General features: G+C 32.2%; 2 long non-coding RNA genes across 2 annotated transcripts; both read left to right on the plus strand.

The window, feature by feature from the left end:
- Window positions 1–530: 530 nt before the first annotated feature.
- On the plus strand, window positions 531–8,542 carry LOC136273263 (uncharacterized). Its single transcript, XR_010711474.1, has 3 exons — window positions 531–631; window positions 1,081–1,104; window positions 8,050–8,542. It is a non-coding gene; the product is annotated as an uncharacterized lncRNA (long non-coding RNA).
- Window positions 8,543–13,211: 4,669 nt separating this feature from the next.
- On the plus strand, window positions 13,212–14,223 carry LOC117688837 (uncharacterized). The gene is made up of 3 exons (XR_010711475.1): window positions 13,212–13,307; window positions 13,565–13,705; window positions 14,092–14,223. It is a non-coding gene; the product is annotated as an uncharacterized lncRNA (long non-coding RNA).
- The last annotated feature ends 5,797 nt before the right edge of the window (window positions 14,224–20,020 follow it).

The following is a 20,020-nucleotide window of genomic DNA, read 5'->3' on the forward strand; positions in this document are numbered from 1 at the left end:
TTTTTGTCTTTGAGGTTGTAAATCATTATATCTTCTATGGTTTAAAACTTTATCATAACCTATATTTTGACATGTCGATTATTTTTTTGAGTTTCGTTTCATAGCTAAAACATTTAGATTAAACAGATCTTTCTTCGCGAGCCGATTTTTACACAGTTGGGGCGAATACACTTCGGGTTAAAATTGTTCGGGGGGAAACACATACAGGGCAAACAAAACCACTTAGATTCGCAAAGCCAACAGTGTTATTTCTAATTTAATTGTTTATACTGTGTGGGGTTAATTCATCAATGTTAATTTACCATTTTATAACCACTATATAAGAGCTATTAAGACATTTATTTGTAGGAAAGAACATGTACGAATGATCTTTATTAAGAACAGTTTGATGTCGCTAGGATACAGGTTTCAGATCCATGATTTGATTGGTTAATTTAGATATTGAATCTCGAATTTCGAATCTCGAATCTCGTATTTCGAATCTCGTATTTCGAATCTCGAATCTCGAATGATCCTTCTCGGCTTTCGTAAAAAACGCTTTTTAAGGAGTGTATTAGGAATATTTCAATGTGAACGTGTTCTTTGACAACATTGCAACAGTGTGTGGGAGGATTTGCGTAGCTTTTGTCAAGTAAGTTGTTTTTTGACATTATTTACAAATCGTCTCCTACTTTCGATTCTTCCCTTTTGTATTATTTATATGTGTCATAGAGTGTAGAGCGGATACGATGCCCCTGTGCATAGGTGTGAAACGTTAACAAAGCATTCCTTAAATGTCAAACTACTCCTATTTAATAAATTTTGAAAATACACATACAAGATCATAAAAAAACAAAGCTTGCATAAGAAATTGGTTTTTATTCAAATAAAATATTCATTTTTTTGGGGTGACGTCCAAAACCGCAGTTTAAGATAAACATACACACCGAGGTATACAGATAAGGAAAAATCGATAGAATGATTAGTTTTGCGATGCTTTTTAATCTTCCTTGTTCGAAGAGGTAACGAGGTGTAATGGTTCTCAACGCTGATCATTTATTTATAACAAACGATTTTATTTGAATGCAGTTACCTTTTTAGTTACAGAAATCAGGCTTCTTTACCGTAAGTATCAGCAAAATGTTTGTGTTATCAAATTGTATTTAGATAGCTCAACCTGGTTTTGATTTTTTATCCTTTTGATTTTGTTTACTCAGAGAGGCCTGTTTTGCTTATTTCGTTGATTTTATGTTATTACACGCATGCATGTACATGTATTTAAAAATAATTACGGTACTTAGTCTCCAGTGAAAACAATATATCAAACCTGATTGGAAAATGTTAGGCTAACTAATACTTAGTTCATAAATTTAAACCGGTTAGATATATGTTTACCTAATTAATAACTATGAAATGCAAGGAAGAAAATATAACCATTTTTATAAAAAATGCAATGGTAATAGTTCTACCCAATTTACCAGTTTTTATTATCACGGCGCCCTTCCAGCACTACAAAATTATACATGTAATAATATTGATTATCATACATTTACAACAGATCTAGATTTACGTATTGAATGATATATGTTTAAATGTATAATTATATACATCATTTTAAACTATCAATTCTATAACAAACAATATTACAAATTACCAGCGACGGCGACATATTTACTGCATGTTGCAATTGCAAATGATGTATGCATGTACTGTAGATGATGTATAACGGGCCTGGTATGTAACATATTATATCACCCAATATGAATATATATTTATTAACTCCATTTCTTATTGTAATTAATTAATCTCTAGATTTTAGTCTTGCATACATGTATCTGATTTGCAGACGTAACATTTTTTTTTAAACCCAAGGTGATAAATAACAAATGTAAATAAAACTTTCATTCAATGGACTTATCGTATACACGTACATACTAAGATTTCAACACCGTTAGGAACCTTAACATGCACCTGGGCACAATAAACACCTGCTCTGTATATCTTGTACATTCTGTGTTAGTTCCACGGGTTTTCTCAAGTTGAACTAAAAATATACTTTAATTAGATATACACAAACGGATAAAACCATGTCTAGACAAACAAAGCAACAATATTCCGTCCAATATATCAAAGACAGTTGAAAGTCTTTTATCTCTAATATGTATCCAACAGATTTAGAATTAGATCTAGAAATAATTGAAATGAAAAAACAATACATTTCATAAACTGATTATTATATTATATAAAGCTTTATTCATTCATTTTTTATTTTGTTTAATAACCTGATGAACATGAAAAAGAAAATATAAAAAACTATTGTCTTAGTTTGTTTGTATAAATGCGTTTTCTTTCAAGAAAATGCACTCTAAAGAAAAAACGAATTGTTGTAAATTTGTATTAATAAATTTTTAATCCGGTTCAAACGAAAATTATTAAATTAACATCATGTCCCAACAGTCAAACAAATAATTGTTTTCGACCAAGAATTACTTGGTCTGAGAGAGAGAGAGAGAGAGAGAGAGAGAGAGAGAGAGAGAGAGAGATTTCACAGATTATTCTATAATAGTAAACAAACATGCTTTAATATAATTTCATGCGCAAACAGGGACTGTGCTCGCTGTTACAACATTTAAAAAAAAATAATTCTGTAACGGCGATTTGTGTTCATTCGAGCGGTATTGATAATTTCGATTTGTGTTCAATAGAGCGACTTTGTGTTTACACAAGCAAAACGTGCTTGTAAATACCTGCTTCTGCACTGTGTGTGTCGACAATTCAATTCAATTCAATATATTTATTGCAAAAGACATACGTCTCATAGCACTTATAATGGTGAACAATACATGAATATATATAGGCAATAATGGACGGTCAGTCCTTACAAATCTTGACTCGTGCGCACAAACTCCTATGTTTAAAGAATAATTTGTATTTGGAGAATGAAATAACACACACACACATATATATATATATATATATATATATATATATTTATATATATATATATATATATATATATATATATATATATATATATATATATATATATATATATATATATATATATTACAGCATTATTGTAAATAATAGCATTTATGTAAATTGTGATATGTTATTTTTTGCTAGTACCAATAATAGTAGTCTAGTCATAATATAATTGTAATTCTAATCTTTGAGTACTTTTGAGTATTTAGCTGATCTTCCTTTTTGTCTACATTAGCCAATCAGAGTGCGGCATTTAGTCGCGCGATGTTTTGACTACGTCACTTTAACTGTCAGCTGTCAACAAAGTTGTAAATACCGCAGTCAAGTTTTTGTTTGAGGTAATAATATCTCTAGTGGTTATTTCATTTCCCCGAAGCAGGCTCCGTCCAGACAATGGCGATATATGTTTGTATAATCGGACATTCGTTCATTCGCTGTTCGAACGACTCTCACGATCTACGGAATTTCTGAATTTCCTCAAACCTCACACTGTGTGTTTCATCCGTGAAAATGACTTGTGCCATGCAGATCCACGAAAAGTGACTACTGACATTTTGTCATATGCGGAATACCTCAATGAGGGGGTTGATATCCTTACAGTTATTGTAGGACAACTACTTAGACGTCACCCATGGGCCTCTCGGACATCCTTCAATGATGTCATGACTGTGAACAAGCAGCTCAAGTCAGAGACTGAACAGCTTCATGGAATTCATTTTTGGTCTCATCGTGGTTTCTGGGCGGACCTGACCTACCTGGGGAGAGATGGGGTCAACATTGAATCTGGTTCTCGCCACATGAAGTAATACCTTCACAACATTAGAATAGCTGTCCTTCAACATTCAAGATAAGCAGTCTGACATATTTTCATTATTCTTTGAGCTTGCATTCATAGTGTTCAATATAATCACAGGCATATGCATAAAATTCACAATTAGCTGGTAGGTGTATAAAGAATTGTTCATATGTACTATTTTTTCCTGTTCACATGCAGAGTCCTGTGTAATTGATTCACATGCAGAGTCATGTGGTTTATTTTTCTGGTTCACATGCAGAGTCGTGTGTACTATTTGTCTGGTTCATATGCAGAGTCATGTGTACTACAGTATATTTCTGGTTCACATGCAGAGTCGTGTGTACTAATTTTGATTCACATGCAGAGTCGTGTGTACTAATTTTGATTCACATGCAGAGTCATGTGTACTAATTTTGATTCACATGCAGAGTCGTGTGTACTAATTTTGATTCACATGCAGAGTCGTGTGTACTAATTTTGATTCACATGCAGAGTCGTGTGCAATATTTTTTTCTGGTTCACGTGCAGAGTCATGTGCACTATTTTTCTGGTCAGCATGCAGAGTCGTGTGGACTATTTTTTCTGTTTCTCACTCATGGTCATGTGGACTATTACCATTTTCATATGCTCATGCAGATTCATTCACACATGCTGTATGTGTATTGTTACATGTATGTAAGTTTACATGTGAATCTAAAGATATACACTGTTTTGACGCAAGTCTTGATAATTGCATTTTCCTATTTAATGTTTGTGTGTCAAAAATTGCAATTAATCAAATATCAATTAGCTTGTTTGGACCTATATCCGCATGATTTGAGTGCAAATTTGTACACTCAAAAGTTGCATTAATTGTATATTGAGTACATTTAGAAAATTGATTTTAACAGTTTTAAAATATCTTGTAGGCGTTACCATGCCGAAACGCAAACATCCTTTGGAGACAAGTGAAGGTACTAGATCAAAACATAAACCTCAGGCTGAACCAATCGATTACCAAAGACTTGCGCAAGAAATTGTTAAATTGCAAAAACCCAACTCTGATGCATCAAGCAGCACAGTGGTACCTCTAGAAAATGCTGCATCTGCTACATATGCAAACACTGTCAATGAGTTACCTGCACCAACGACTGCTTCTTCGTCTATGCAAGATAACCCTATATTATCAGTAGTATCTCAACTTTTAAAAAACACAGGTGAGCCAGTAGGCACAAACAAAGGTTTCTTCAATTCTGATAATCTTATCTCTGTAACAGAAGGTATTCCTCTTTGTGCGACATTACCACAAAAGATAAAGGCAAAAATTTGGTCGAATGAATTTTTTGATGTAAAAGTATTATTGTCGCACCAAGATGAAGAACCTCTTAGGTTGTGCATTACTCCAGGGGTCATTAATGTGCAGCAAAGTTTAAAATCAAAAACCCCCATGTTCATCAGTCAGTGGACTGATGCCTTTCTTATCTTTATTAACATTAGAATTCAGAAACACCCATCAGAAACTCCCCATTTATTAAAATACATGAGCTTTATTAGAGAAATGCAAAGACTGCATGGGGATGTTGCTTGGAGAACATATGACGAATCTTTCAGAAAGCTAAGGGAGTCTTTGGCTGTAGATTGGCAAAAACCTATTGAAGAATTAAGAGGTAAATGTATTGCTATGTCCAACATTTGCAGTGAAAAATCTTACTAGTATTATTGACTTTGTTGGTTTGAACCCTGCTCTATACAAGGGTCACAGCTTCAGGATAGGGGCAGACACTCATGCAGCACATTTGGGTTAATATTCTGAAAACTGCATTCAATAAATGGGAAGATGAAAATCTGATGCTATTCGCAGATACATACGTTTGTCAAGCTTTACATTTTAAATATGTATAGCAAATGTTATGTATATATTCTTTTCTTGGAAGATTTTCACAGTTCAGAAGTTAACTGCTGTGTATTATAATTGTATCTGATATGCATTGTTTGTGTTTTTAATTCAATGTATAGATTAGTTGTATGTCAAAATTCAGTTTTCATCACAATTCCCTATCATCTGTCTTATATTGGACATTATTCAAAGTGTGATTCATGTATAACATTTACTTATACTATGTGCATGATGTGGTTACACATAACATATAACACATGTCAGAAGTAAACTGATGTGTTTATGTGCTGTATAGTTTTTTAACAATTGTTTCTGTTGTTTGATTTTGTCATTTGAGTAACATGTGCCTACTGGTTCATCTGAAAATGTTTGATTACATGTATATCTGTCTTTAAAACTTGTTTGATAGTATAACAAACTTTAAACATGTATATTAGGCAGCTGTTATATTAACACAGGGCAGAAGTCAACTGATGTGTTTATACTTGCAAGGTTAAAAATAAGATGTTCCTAGTGGTATTCAAATTTTTAACTGGTTTGGTTATAGATAATCTGTGCCTTCATGATATATTAATATTTATATCTCCATAAAAGGCAGGGGTTGGTCATTGCCATATGTGTTGTATGTACTGCCATCTTTCATATTGTTGACTACCATGATCTGGCTATTTTACTTTGTGTGGGGTCCTTTTGTGCAAACCTGCTGTTTGCTTTTGGTGGCTGTTTTTGTTAAACAATAATTTTGTTGCATGTATATTTGGTACATGTTGATAATGTATACATCTTTTTTTAATATGGGGGAGGTCATTTGCTCACCTTTTATAGTCTGGTAATTGGTATTATGACTGTTTGAAGACCTCCCATTATTGCCTAATTTTTCTTATTAGCAAAAATAAATGGCAGTACATACACACAACCATGTTTTATATTTTTCTATCAATCCTAGACAGATCAACAATATTACATAAATATATATATATTGATAGTAATAACAATTGAAATCAGCAAATGGCACTTGATATAGTCAAACCATTCTGAGTGTGGGGCTTCAATTGTAAATGAATTTTCCTAAATTACACAATTCTTTGATATTGTATACACTTAGTAACTGTATTAATTTGTACATGGATGGTTTACAACAGTAATACTTTTTTATAAACTTTGATCGTAATGCTAAGTACATTGGACATACAAGTATAAAATGATATTCGTATTCAATGTCTGTTATACAAGTTTTACAAAATCTTTTGTCTCTTGGTATATTTCTATGTCGTCCTGTTTCAATAAGCAGATTATATGAGGACAACCTCATTTTGGAATTACATTTTTTATACAACCTTGGTATTGATTTTCTAAATAGTATTGTAAGCAAAAATTATCAACTAAGTGCTTGTAAATAAAACATTTTGTTTCTATTTGCATCTTGCCATGCAGCGTTTGAATAAAGTTGTCTTTAAGTCTTTTCTGAATAGTTGGTAAACAAATACGACTGTTTAAATTACCTTGACCATTCCCCATGTAGCCAAGTCCCAGATTATATAATTGGTCCTTAATAAATTTTGCCCAGCTTTGATAATTTTGCTTTTAGTTTTCACAAATACAATATGACCAGCCATACGTAGCTCTTAATATACAATTTTCTGTCTGTAACAATTTAAACCAGAACTTAAACATTCGATATATACGAATAAGATATAAGGGTAGACGCCCAGTCTCGAAATATAACATAGTTGTATTAGTATTTTTACAGACACCAGGCAGAAAGCGTAAAAACTCAAGGTGGACCTTTTCAATAGCTTGTCCCTTGTGGGAACCCCAAACTTCACAATTAAAACAGCCTTGAACACCCTTTTCCTTGGAAACTATATCATCTCTATGATCACCCTCTTCCTTCCGTAAAATGAGTTCCTGCATTTAATGTAATGTATTTAATATGGATCTGTTCAGCTTGATCAAAGTTGACTTAAAAGAAACTTAAAGACAATGTAAAAGGAACTTAAAGGGAGCGTAAATGCCACTTAAAGATGCTTATAGGTGACTTAAAAGTAACTTAAATATCGTATATCATTTAAGACACCTTTACGCCTCCTTTTTGCCACCTTTAAGGACTTGCTTAAAGAAGGTTTTTCGCCCTGTGCTAGACTACAGATAACAAAACCAGTAGTATTGATTTAAGAGTCCTTGTTTTGTTTTTCTTCAAATCACTAAAATATTACCATCCACGCCATAAAGAACATAATCGTCAAATATAGAGTACGACAATGTTCTAAATGTACATAAAAAAGTCAGAGTTTTGTTAAAAAACAGGCTTGAAATGATTCAGTAATAAAAACCCAATGCATACATATGCATATGGCTACAAAATGAAATGAAAACCAATGTTATAAATTCATATTCTCTTTTTATCACACAGGGAATTAATCATCTACGCCATGAATAAATCAACTCCCAAATGTAGAGTACGGCAATGTTCCAAATGCACAGAAAACAGCATTTATTTCTGTTTGCAAATGTTTTGTTTTCTCGATTTGTGCCTCCAGTGCAAGGAAAGACATAATACTGATCTCCTTACAAAAGACCACCAAGTTGTGATTTATCGCGAAATATCTTCTTTTATCAGAGGAAATAAATATACGTGTGGTAAACAACATAAATATTATTGCAAAATCTGTGAATTCCCTGTGATAAACGAATGTTCAAATGATGAAACACATGACATTATAGATATTAAAGAGGTATACAAAGCTAAGCGACGTATATGCAGACATTTTAGTTCCATGTTGAAAAGTGATGTTCTCTTTAACAGAAAGATTCTGTTTTTGAAGATAAAGACTGATTATGAAGCGAGTCAACAAATAAATTCATTATTAAATTCGGATTTAATGAGTAGAGCCGTGAGACTGAAATGTATCATTGACATAATGTCCTGCTGCTACAACAACTTGATTGTAAAGAAATATTATAAACGAAACGTAAAGATAAAAAAATATATTGCCCATATACAATGGTATGAACATACTTTTGAACAGTTAGCTACAAAACCAGTTAAGTTTCTTTCGTATTTGCATAACAAACGTTTTACCAGGATCTTAGACAAGCCGCATTTTGGAAAGCACCAGCAGGTCTCCATAACCGAATCAATAAACAAAAAGGATGTTACTGAGATACTTAGTGGAGTTCACATAAAAGAAGGTAAAAAACGAAACGCCACGAACGAAGATCTGTTAAAGGTAATGTCTACACCTGTGTTACAACACCATTTTAATGTTGACGGTGTGTATTGCGGTATGCATATATCCTTCAAGTCATCAAACGTGGTATGGGTAAGTGATATGAACAACGCTAACTTAACTGACCCACTTGGAAGCACTTTGTTCCAAGTGAAATTTACATCAATTCCAAGAGGCCTAGATATACCGATTATGTTAAGTGGATATGGCTCACATACAGTAAACGGTGAAAATGAACTGATCTATGTAAACATGACTAAGGACATTTACAAGCTTTCGAGTGATATGAAAACAACAGTCAGATTGATATCAGGAAAAAATGATATATGGCATCCACGGTGTGTTTTCTGGTCCCCTTTATCTGGTGACCTTCTGACTGGGATGTGGAAGTACGAAAAGGAGAAAAATTCATGGACGGGAAAAGTAGCTCGTTATAATCCTTCAGGAGAACTAATACAAACAAAACAACATAACAGTTCAGGACATGAACTGTTTAAAAAACCATATTGTATAACAGAAAACACTAATAGGGATGTTGTTGTGTCCGACCTTGGGCATAATGCTATTATTGTGACAGAGTATGGAGGTAAACATCGATTTTCTTACACGGGACCTCCATCAGGACCTAAGCTAACGCCAAGAGGGGTTTGTACTGACGTGCTGTCACACATTCTGGTTAGTGATTTTGAAACTCATACGATACATATGCTAGATAAAGATGGGTGCTTTCTTATACATCTTCAAACAAGATCAGATGATATTTTGGAACCATGGGGCTTGAGTTATGATGCTAAAACAACTTTTTTGTGGGTCGGATGTGGGCGTGACAACACGTTGGGTATATACAGTTATTAAGTCGACAAAACGTTGATATGTGAACCTATTTAAAAATGTATTTATACTTAACATGTGTATTATATTACCATTTGAATATGTTCAAAAGAGATAGTTTTGTAACTACATATTATTCATAATTCGTAAAAGATAAACATATCGACAGTCGTATTTTTCAATTTTGAAAATCCAATAATTGCCATATGTTGGGTTATGTAAATGATAAAAACAATTTTGTACAATTGCGTATGTGTGAAAAAAAACTTATCTGTTATCGATTCTTACTTGTTTTGATTTGTCCATCATGTCAAACCTATTATTTATTAATTTTTGGCTGTAATTCCCTTAGCATTTTTTCCACATATGAACCATATAATCTTAAATAAACTATAATATAATAACATAATGTACATATAAATCATTTCTTGAATATTATATTATTATCTTCATAAAGGTTTATTCAAAGATTAAAGCTGCTGATTATGCTTTATATGATAAAAATGGCAGTATAATATTTACTTTAAATGCAGGACCATACAGTTTCTACTGGTGTTTTTTAAAATAGATGAATAATAGGGTTGTCAATAAAATCCCTGGACAAACGCCATGTTGGTATTCATCGTTTTTGTCATTTTGAATGGGTTACTATTCACATACTGTATACATGTATCTAAATCTTTGTCATAAAATTTCAAGTTAAACCAAAGTAGTTTTGAATTATTTCCATAAAAAAAACTTGTAAATTCGAGCATAAGCGTTAAAGATTTAATTGATCAAGCATGGTTTTAAATGGTTCTTGAATCTTAAAACACAGTAAGTTAGTTTTTTTTCAGAATTGTGTTGAGGTGTTTGAATACTAAAATATTTTTTAAAGTTTTGATAACTGTAAACAGATAGCCATGCTATGACCTTGAATTGCTAGTATTACATAATGGTCACTATGCTATTTATGTGTACCTCGATACTGCGCACTGAATGGTGTTAATGATAATTAACAGAATGAACTCTGTGACTTTTGTAGCAATGCGTAGTATTCTTAAATGATGTTATTAAACTAGGTGATTAATACGGGCATAATAATATCCAAATTGAGAGTTTAAAAACAAGTGTCAAATTTGGCGATTCTGTGTCTGCAGCGATAGCTCTAGTACTCTATATTGACTCATGTATTGTGTATTCTTTATATTAACCTTTGTAACCTTTTATGCCGTGTATGAATGAACGTATTATGAGTAAGTGATGCCTCATACTAGGTGGGGGACTCCGAGACCCAGGACTCGGAGACTCAAATCCTGCATCCAGACTCTTTGATTGGCAGTTTTGACGGTTTTGTTACTTTATTTAGGAATAAACTATTAATCTTAATTTTGAACACTAAATGTTCACTCATGATCGTCGTAAATGGGCCGAACTAGTCAGAACTGTCCATCATAAGTAAAATGTTATATATACCCATGTAATTATTATTGCTATTAGCTGATGTAATTGTAACTATACGATCACGCCTAATATAACCGCTTGAGAAAGAAATACTGGACTTGTCATCACTAAGTTTGAGCTGACCCTCATTTGGATCCGTAAGACAGAAGGCTTACATAACATTGTATTGCAAAATAAATGGATAAAATTTCTATTCTTCGTGTGCACCCAGATTCCTTCCGAAAATGCATCTAAAGAGCCCACTTTCTTTAAAGCATACCATTTACTGATGTTAATGTGTGTACATGTGTGAATGACTGGTGAAAGGAAAGGAAACAAAGACAAAAAAGTCATTATAAAACTGTCTAATATTCTTTTTGAGTTTACAATACATAAATGTGAAAGAGAGTTATTGCCAACGCTGTTTCATTTATCTTTAAATTATAAGCACAAGAGAAGAGGTATTTCGGGAGATGCAGCAATTTGCATACACACTAGATTACGTCAGAAACTGAAATTATCGTCATATACACCTCACAAAAATTCTAAATAGAATAGTTTGAAATGAATAAAGTAAAGTGATATGAAATTTTCAACATTATGATACCAATAGGGCTTCTCTATTGTAGCATAGATAAAATCAAACAATACTGATTGAAATAAATAAAGCATGAGGACAACTCAAAACAAAAAAAGAAAATTTCCAGAACAAGCTTCCTATTAATTGCACCCTTTTTTGCAATTTACATGTACAGTAGTTGTACTTAATAACATTTAAACTTTGCCAAACTACCATTGGGGAAAAACCAAAGCCCTTGCAATGTTCGTATTTAAACTGGTTTTTTTTTTTACTACACATCGTACTTATCTAAATCTTTCTTCGTCCGTGACATCCTTTTAATATTTGGCTATCCTACACAGCTAATTGTGCCACATACGTTTCACATATGTTTGAACTTAACACACGTACAACATACGTTAAACATACGTTACACACATGTGAAGTCAAACCGTACGTTACACATATGTTGAGAAACGCATGGTTAACATACGTGTGTTAACATACGTTCAACATCACATATGTTTAACATAAGTTAGATTTTACATATGTTAAACATATGTGAACCATATGTTTTACATATGTAGATCTCAACCACATGTTACACATATGTTAATAAACACATGGTTAACATGAGTTCTAAAAACCATATGTTACACGTGCGTTAATAATATATATGTTTTACATATGTGTGAAGGCATGCGTTTGAATAACTTTACATTGAAATTATCTGCAAGCGCGGGTCTAAGGGGGCGGGGGTCGGAGGGATCCCAACCCCCCCCCCCCCCCCGGAAAATGAAAATTATCCTTAGGACCCCCCCCCCCCTCCGGAAAAAATTCTGGATCCGCGCATGATCAGCATGTACAAGTCGGATGTTGCTGTAATTATCACTCATGTCTCTAAAATGAATGCACGTGAACATGTGTGAAGAAAAGCCTTGCTACTGTGCATGCTTATTGGTTTAAACTTTATATGTAGTTATGCATAAATATTGTTGTTTCATTAACAGAAGCCACGCGTCTTCTTAAAATTAATTCGATAACGAATCCGGAATTAATACGAAATCGGTTTTAGTTTTGTCGATGACAAAATATACGTCACATTTTTACGTCACGGAGGCAGAAGATCGAACTGCAGGATGAATTTAGCAGAGGTAATGATTGTCAAGCATTTGTTTTTATTTACTTGCATTTGAAAATTATATCGTACAATTGCCGATGTCAAAAGAGTAAACATGTAGCACGGAGCTGTAACTGTGTTCTCCGGGAAAATTCCGGTTGAATTAATGACGATAAAAATGATGTTTCCCCAGAGAGCTACAACTAAACAGCTATTTGGTTTTGTTAATTTACTTCTTAAAACGATCTTGGATAAGACGCATTTGAAAACTGAAATATCTGAAAGTAGAGAAAAACTAGAGCAAAGCCTATGCAAAGTAACGAGTAGGTCTTCCATTGCAACTAAGTGAAATGATTATTGAATTGCCTCTATTAAGTTGTATTCTTATCGCATGGTAATTGAAATTTTTTTATAGGCATGCATTGGCTGCTTGACATATCCCTCAAAGAGGACATCGACTAGCTAACACAGTCAATGACAGATGTCCTTTGAATTGATAAAATCATAATGTAAGTACACATACCATTGCATTTCACAATTTAAACATTTTTTTAAGGCTGGGAAATTGTTTCCATACAAACCCAACCTAACACATAACTCAAAGGTATGGATTTCTATGACATACTTCATTAAAAGTAGAAGTCACTGGGTGTTCAGGATCATTATTGATAATCTGTTGCATGGCACCTACATGTACATTTGTATTTCTTAGTAAGTAAGTGTAAAATTTTGATATTTGTATTTATCTAATGCATGTATTATATAGCAAATGGATATAATACAGAAGATTCAAAGATCTGTTTTGATGTAGCCTGAAGATTTTGTAATGAATGATCCAGGATCCAAAAGTTCTTTGCGGAGTTCAAAGACATTTGCAATGTGGTTGCTAATTTAGTGACAGATTAAGGTAATTCAATTTAGATAAGGATAAGGATTAATACAGACATGTATCCAGTCACCCCCCCCCCCCCCCAACCCCATAACCCCCTATTTTTTTTTTGTTGCAGCAAAGATTTTTCTTAAATTTTCATATAAAAAGTGAATTATCAAGGAGTTGCCCCCCCCCCAATGCATGCACACAGACACACACTTTTCTGGGGACTATGTGAACTTACATGTATGTGTAAGTGTACTTTAGAATAGCATTTCACCCAACTGATTCAAGCTTATTTGCATAAAAAAAATATTTACCTGTATACGTTGTTTTCCGCTTAAATGTATTAATTATATTTTTTATCGTGTATTTATAAACTCTAATGATTGTATGTACTTAAGTTTGTATTAATGTTTTAGAAAGAAGTTCAAACAAGCATTGTCATGGGAAAACATTAAAAAGGAAGAAGTTGGAGGTGGACAAAAATTAGGATGAATACATTAAAGTTAAAAAATTATTTTGTCAAATTAATACTTGTGATTGACCTTCTATTTTGCCCCCTCCCCCTCTCTTGCTTGCAAATAAAAGAAAAAATTATTAACAATTGTAAACTTTCTTCATGATGTATTTGCAATAAAATCTAAATGGATCCTGTTATTCTTTAACAATATTGTTGAATAAAAAAGCAACCGAGGCATTTGTAAATTTTACTTTATCATAAAATGAAATTTAATGTAAAATTCTTTGTTTTTTTTCAGAAACTATTAAAGCACAGAAGAATGACAACAATATAAATCTAAATATAATCATTCAAGGAATTAAATTCATTTTTAATCTCGAAACTGTCTTTTTTCTGTTACTCTAATGATAGATTAACAAGTAAGTGGAAATGCAAAATGAATGTTTCCAAAGATCCACTGAAGTTACTGAGTAATCAATTGAAGTGAATCAAGCAGCTAGATGAAGTATATCAAGAATGACCTGAAAAATTAAAAATATTCAAGTAATTAAATTTTAAGCCATTTACATGTGATATGTATGTAATTCATGTGAAAAACGTACGTTGGATCCACATACGTAAAACGTATGGAATGTATCACGTATGTCTTACACACGTGTAACATACGTTTCACATATGTTCATTAACGTACATTAAACACACGTGGTACTTAAATCACGTTAAACGTACGTGAAGTCACATACGTATCACACATGTTTAACGTATGTGAAACGTATGTGGCACATTTTGATGTGTATCAAAAAGAAATCACCCTAATGTTTTTAATGCAAAAAATGTATTGTCATTATAATTAATTTAAAGATGCATATGTGTAGGAATAATAAAAAATCGATACAAACATTACCTCATAATAATTGTATTGGCGATATTGGCCATGGCTGCTTACATTAATAATATTCGTATGTTTTTACATTTATATAGGACTTATGTGTGTTAGGCATATGTAAATCCTGGTAAATATTATTCCACTTTTAAAGGTATAGGAACCCACTTTCCACCTAAAACTTTTCTTTCTCTCTCCTTTAATTTGGCGTCTGAACCTCATTACTCTTGATTTCTATGCAAACGCGAGGAATATATATCCGCGTAAAATCGCGAGGAGCACACTTCGCGGATTTTAAAATCTCGCCATTATTTTTTGAGAGTTGAAAACTATAAGAAATAAGGATAAAAAATCCGCGTTCCCGCTTTTATATTCTGATACAAAAGGGGGGGGGGATAAGTACTTGCGTAATCTAAGGAATTTACAATAATTACAACTAATCAAGTAAATGGCGCTTTCTGACCACAAGAATTAAATTTAGGATAAATCATCAAATTGGTCACATTATTGATCACAAGAGTAAGGGGATATATTGATTATTTTAGTTGTCAAATAGTGATGGCATCAAGATTCAAATATTCATATGTTGATAATTAGTATCATATGCTTATTCTTACATCATCATCTATTGTCATTTTCCTGATTATTGCAAACAAATTAAGTTAAATAATTAAGTCACAAAAGTGGCAGAGATTTGTTTTGAGATGTGTTACTTCATAAATATGAAGGGCTCAGGTAGTTCAGTTTCGAGCAGATGGAGTTTATTATTTCATAGGCAAGTGCGTGCAACAATGTTATATGCAAAAATTGTCTATTTTAGACATTGTCAGTTATGGGTAGAGGAATTTTTAGATTTTAAGATATTTAATGCATATTGATTTTTTTTTCTGTTTAGTTCGCGAGAGTTAATTTTCCTGCGGTTAAAGTAAAGTTAAAGTTAAAGTTATACAACGGCTTCAAATATGGACACAAAAACGACGTCGCAGGATGTAACCAATGGATTTGATTTGCGGTAAAATTGCGGTAGCGTTATTTCAATAGCTTAAGTTCTCACTTTCGTTTAAGACGCCAATAGCTAAGCATTTAAAATTTTCAGAACGATCTTTAAACACATCCACTTCTCCACCTTTTTTAATGTACATATATAAAACAAAATCAGTACTGTTATTTTTGGATTTAGCATGGTCCTTCAAGACCACAAGGATTATGGTTTGGATACATTATCTTATCAATCACATCATTGATTGTATGATTAATTGGAGTTATTGAGTATTTTAGTTGTAAATATTGATGGCAAAAAGAATCAAATATTCATGATGTGAAAGCTAACTTTAAAATAGAACGTATTGTTACATAATCATCGTTTCCCTGATTATTTCAAAACCAACGTTTGTTAAATAATAAAGTCACAAAAGTGGCAGAGTGCATTATACATATTTGTTTTGTGATATTTTAATCTATAAAGATGAATGGCTCAGGTAGTTCAATTTCGAGCAGATGAAGATTACTTATTCTATAGGAATATGCGTGGAATATTGTTATATGCAGGAATTGTCAGTTTTGACCATTATTAACTATGGATAAATAAATTTGAAACTGGTGACGCAGAAAAACGTGGCAGATTTCACAATTTATAATTGGGGAATTCTCATAATTGTGAAAACTGCCTCCTTGAAACAAAATTCACTTAATTTCAATGTTTAAAGTTAGAGAATTTCGTGAAAACTGATATTTCCGATTTTAGTTTCATAGAGGCATATTTTTAAACATTTTTTTTTGGAATAAAACATGAATACCCTGAAATCTTACAACGCTGTGTTAAATTTCCCCGGTCTATAGACATGTCTACATTAATCAATTGGTAACGCACTTAGAATAGATTGTAACCCTCTCCGAATTTTTTATTGGGTTCGATTTTATTTATCTTTTTTTTATACATATTTCTTTAAACATTTTTGAATGTCAACTTTATAGTTACTGTCGCTTAACGCACGCGGACTTAATAATTACTGTAAAAGGCATACTTTATATGACTGGCTTAGATATATTAATTGTCAAATTGTATTTTTACAAGAAACTCATTATACAAACGAAAGAAAATATTTACAATGCCCGTTAAGAAAATAGTTACAATTCTTAATAGCGAGGTTCAGGCTGTAATTTTTTTCCACCTCGGCGCAAAGTAGAGGTGTCCTTTTTTTGTTTCAAAGAAATATCTCTTATAATACATAGTGTTCATGAATCAGATAATGGAAGAATATTGTTAATTTAAATCCATTATGAACAAAATACAGTTATACAAGTTAATATTAATGCATCAAATGTACAAGGTGAACGATGTATATTAAAGCAATTTGCATAACGGATGTCTAAGTATTGTTTAAAAGAAGAAAAAAATTGTTGTGTAGGAAATTTTATTTCGTCATGTGCTGTCATGATATATAGAAACAAATATTTCTTAGATAACCCACCCAGATGTTTCAACTTGTAAAATGAGTAACCACATGACCTTCATTCATTAACTGTAGAGTATCAACAAATAATGGATTGTAAAAATTGATACGTCGATACTACAGTACATGAATTTTTGTAATATCATCAATAATTCTTTGACAACATACCAGAAAGAATAAGTAAGAAAAATGGGTAAGAATGGAAATCGTTAAATACCAGTTTAAAACGTTATGTATCGATTACTTGAAAGATTTGGTTGTGACCATGAGATTGGATTCTGAGCGACATAACTAAGAAATGAGCTAGAGCTCATTGGATAGATAATTTCAAGGATTAGAAAAAAATCATCAATCGCACATTCAATGTAAAAGATACATTGTCAATGGAAGGAAGCAGCTTTAATGAAACCATTGAAATTCTAAATGCATTAAGTTCTTATTATGAACAGTTGTACACGTTTGATCATATCTCGTTATGAAGACAAAGACATTTGTGATAAGATTCCCCCTATCAATGACTGAGTGGAAACTCTATACAACATGAAATTAAAATAATAACAAGGTTTTGATGGAATTTCTGTAGAATTCTATCTAATCTTTTGGAAACGTATAAAACTTTATCTATATGAAAGTCTCTTAAGGTATTTTGAAATGGGGAAACTTATCGTCTTCTCAGCGTTTGTAACATTGCTGATAGACAAAAGGGGGATTCTATTAAATCTTGACAATTATCGTCGAATAAGTCTTACAATTTGTTATTATAAAATTCTACCTTTTGTATTCGAATGTTCAAATCATTATGGATAAACTAAAAAATAAGAATCAAACTAGTTATATCAAAGAAAGAATTATAGGTGAAAATGTCAGGTTGGTTGTAGAAATTATACATTTTTGTAAAGAAAAAAATGAAGAAGGAATTCTAACTTTTACTGTTTTAATTTTTGTTTAAAACACTTAAATATCAAACTTCGGAAGTGATTTTTTAAAGTGGATAAAATTTTTACGTACAAACCTAAATTTTTATGTAAAATAATGTTTGCTGACTAGGTGTCAAATGTCACAAGGCATAAGACAATGTTAGCCTGCTCTGCTATTTTTCTGTGTTATAGACATTTTGATAATAAAGATTTATGCATCTGAAAGTATACAGGAATTTAATTTAGGACAAATAAATAAACACGCATAGGTGAAACACGCATATGTAAGTAAGTAAGTAAGTAAGTAAGTAAATATTTTATTATAGTGGCATGTGTATGTCATGAGTATAGTACAATACAATATAATACATTATCAAATTACACCCGGCCCATTGGACCTATATGTCACTTTGAAATCTTATAATATACAAATATAGTATATACATTTGATTTGAGCGCATGAGTGTACTTTGTTTTGTACAGAGAACTTTGTCTAACTGAATAAATCAAATTAAGATATTTGGCAGTTTGTCTTTGATTTTTTTTCATAATGATATTTAAGATGACAGTTTCATCTAGATTTTTATCTAAGTTTATACTATGAAAGAAAGAGATTTTATTATTTTCATAAAATTTGCATTGAAAAATAAAATGTTTTTCATCTTCGATCGAATTGCTTTTACAAAGAACACAATTACGTTCTTGAAGAGGTTCATTTCGAAAACGACCAGTTTCGACTCTGAGAGAAAGAATTCCACATCTAAATTGTGCCATCAAAGACTGTTCATGTTTGGTTATGTTCAGCGTTACATAGGGTTCTAATTGGACGTTTTGTTTAAACGTTACACATGTCCTAAGTTTCGGTAGAGACCTTGTTTTCAATTTCCATTCGTCTTCATAGTATTTAAATAATTTAGATTTCACTTCGTTTATATCACAAATACGGATAAAATCAAAATAGGAAATCTAATTTATATAGAATTTCTTTCACTTGTGAGCACCATGTGCTGTTGTTACGATAACTCCACAGGAAAACTTTTTTGGTAAGACGGTCATCATTTATTTGGATGTTTCTGTTCCATCTCTTTAACATGCATATCCAGCGCCTCTGTGTCGGTGCTAACCATCCTACTTCACTATTTAATGTAATTGTCAATGCGTATCTGTGTAAATCTAAGAAGTATCGGATAGCACAGTTTTGAACAATTTCTATGGAGTGGTATGTTTTGAATCCCCAAACTCCTGAACAATAATCTAAAATGGGTACAACACAAGAATGAAATAGTTTTTCATAGGTATTAAATCCAACATCTTTATAGTTTAGAATTTTAGAAATCATCGCCCCTAATGCTCGCCCTCCGGATTTACCTAAAACCTCCACCGCTGTATTGAAGTCCATCTTCTCGTGGAAAATAACACCAAGATATCGATACTGGTAAATGTACTGTAACTCTACATTTCCTATTCTAAAATTGAATTTACTTCGGGGAATGTTTCGTTTTCTAAAATGCATTATATTTGATTTGGCACAGATAACATTTAACCTCCATCGCATACACCAATCTGTAAGAATATCGAGACATCTTTGCATTTCAAGTTCATTTTCACTAAGAATGGCAATGTCTTCGGCATATA

Source organism: Magallana gigas, chromosome 1, assembly GCF_963853765.1.
Source record: "Magallana gigas chromosome 1, xbMagGiga1.1, whole genome shotgun sequence".
NCBI lineage: Eukaryota > Metazoa > Mollusca > Bivalvia > Ostreida > Ostreidae > Magallana > Magallana gigas.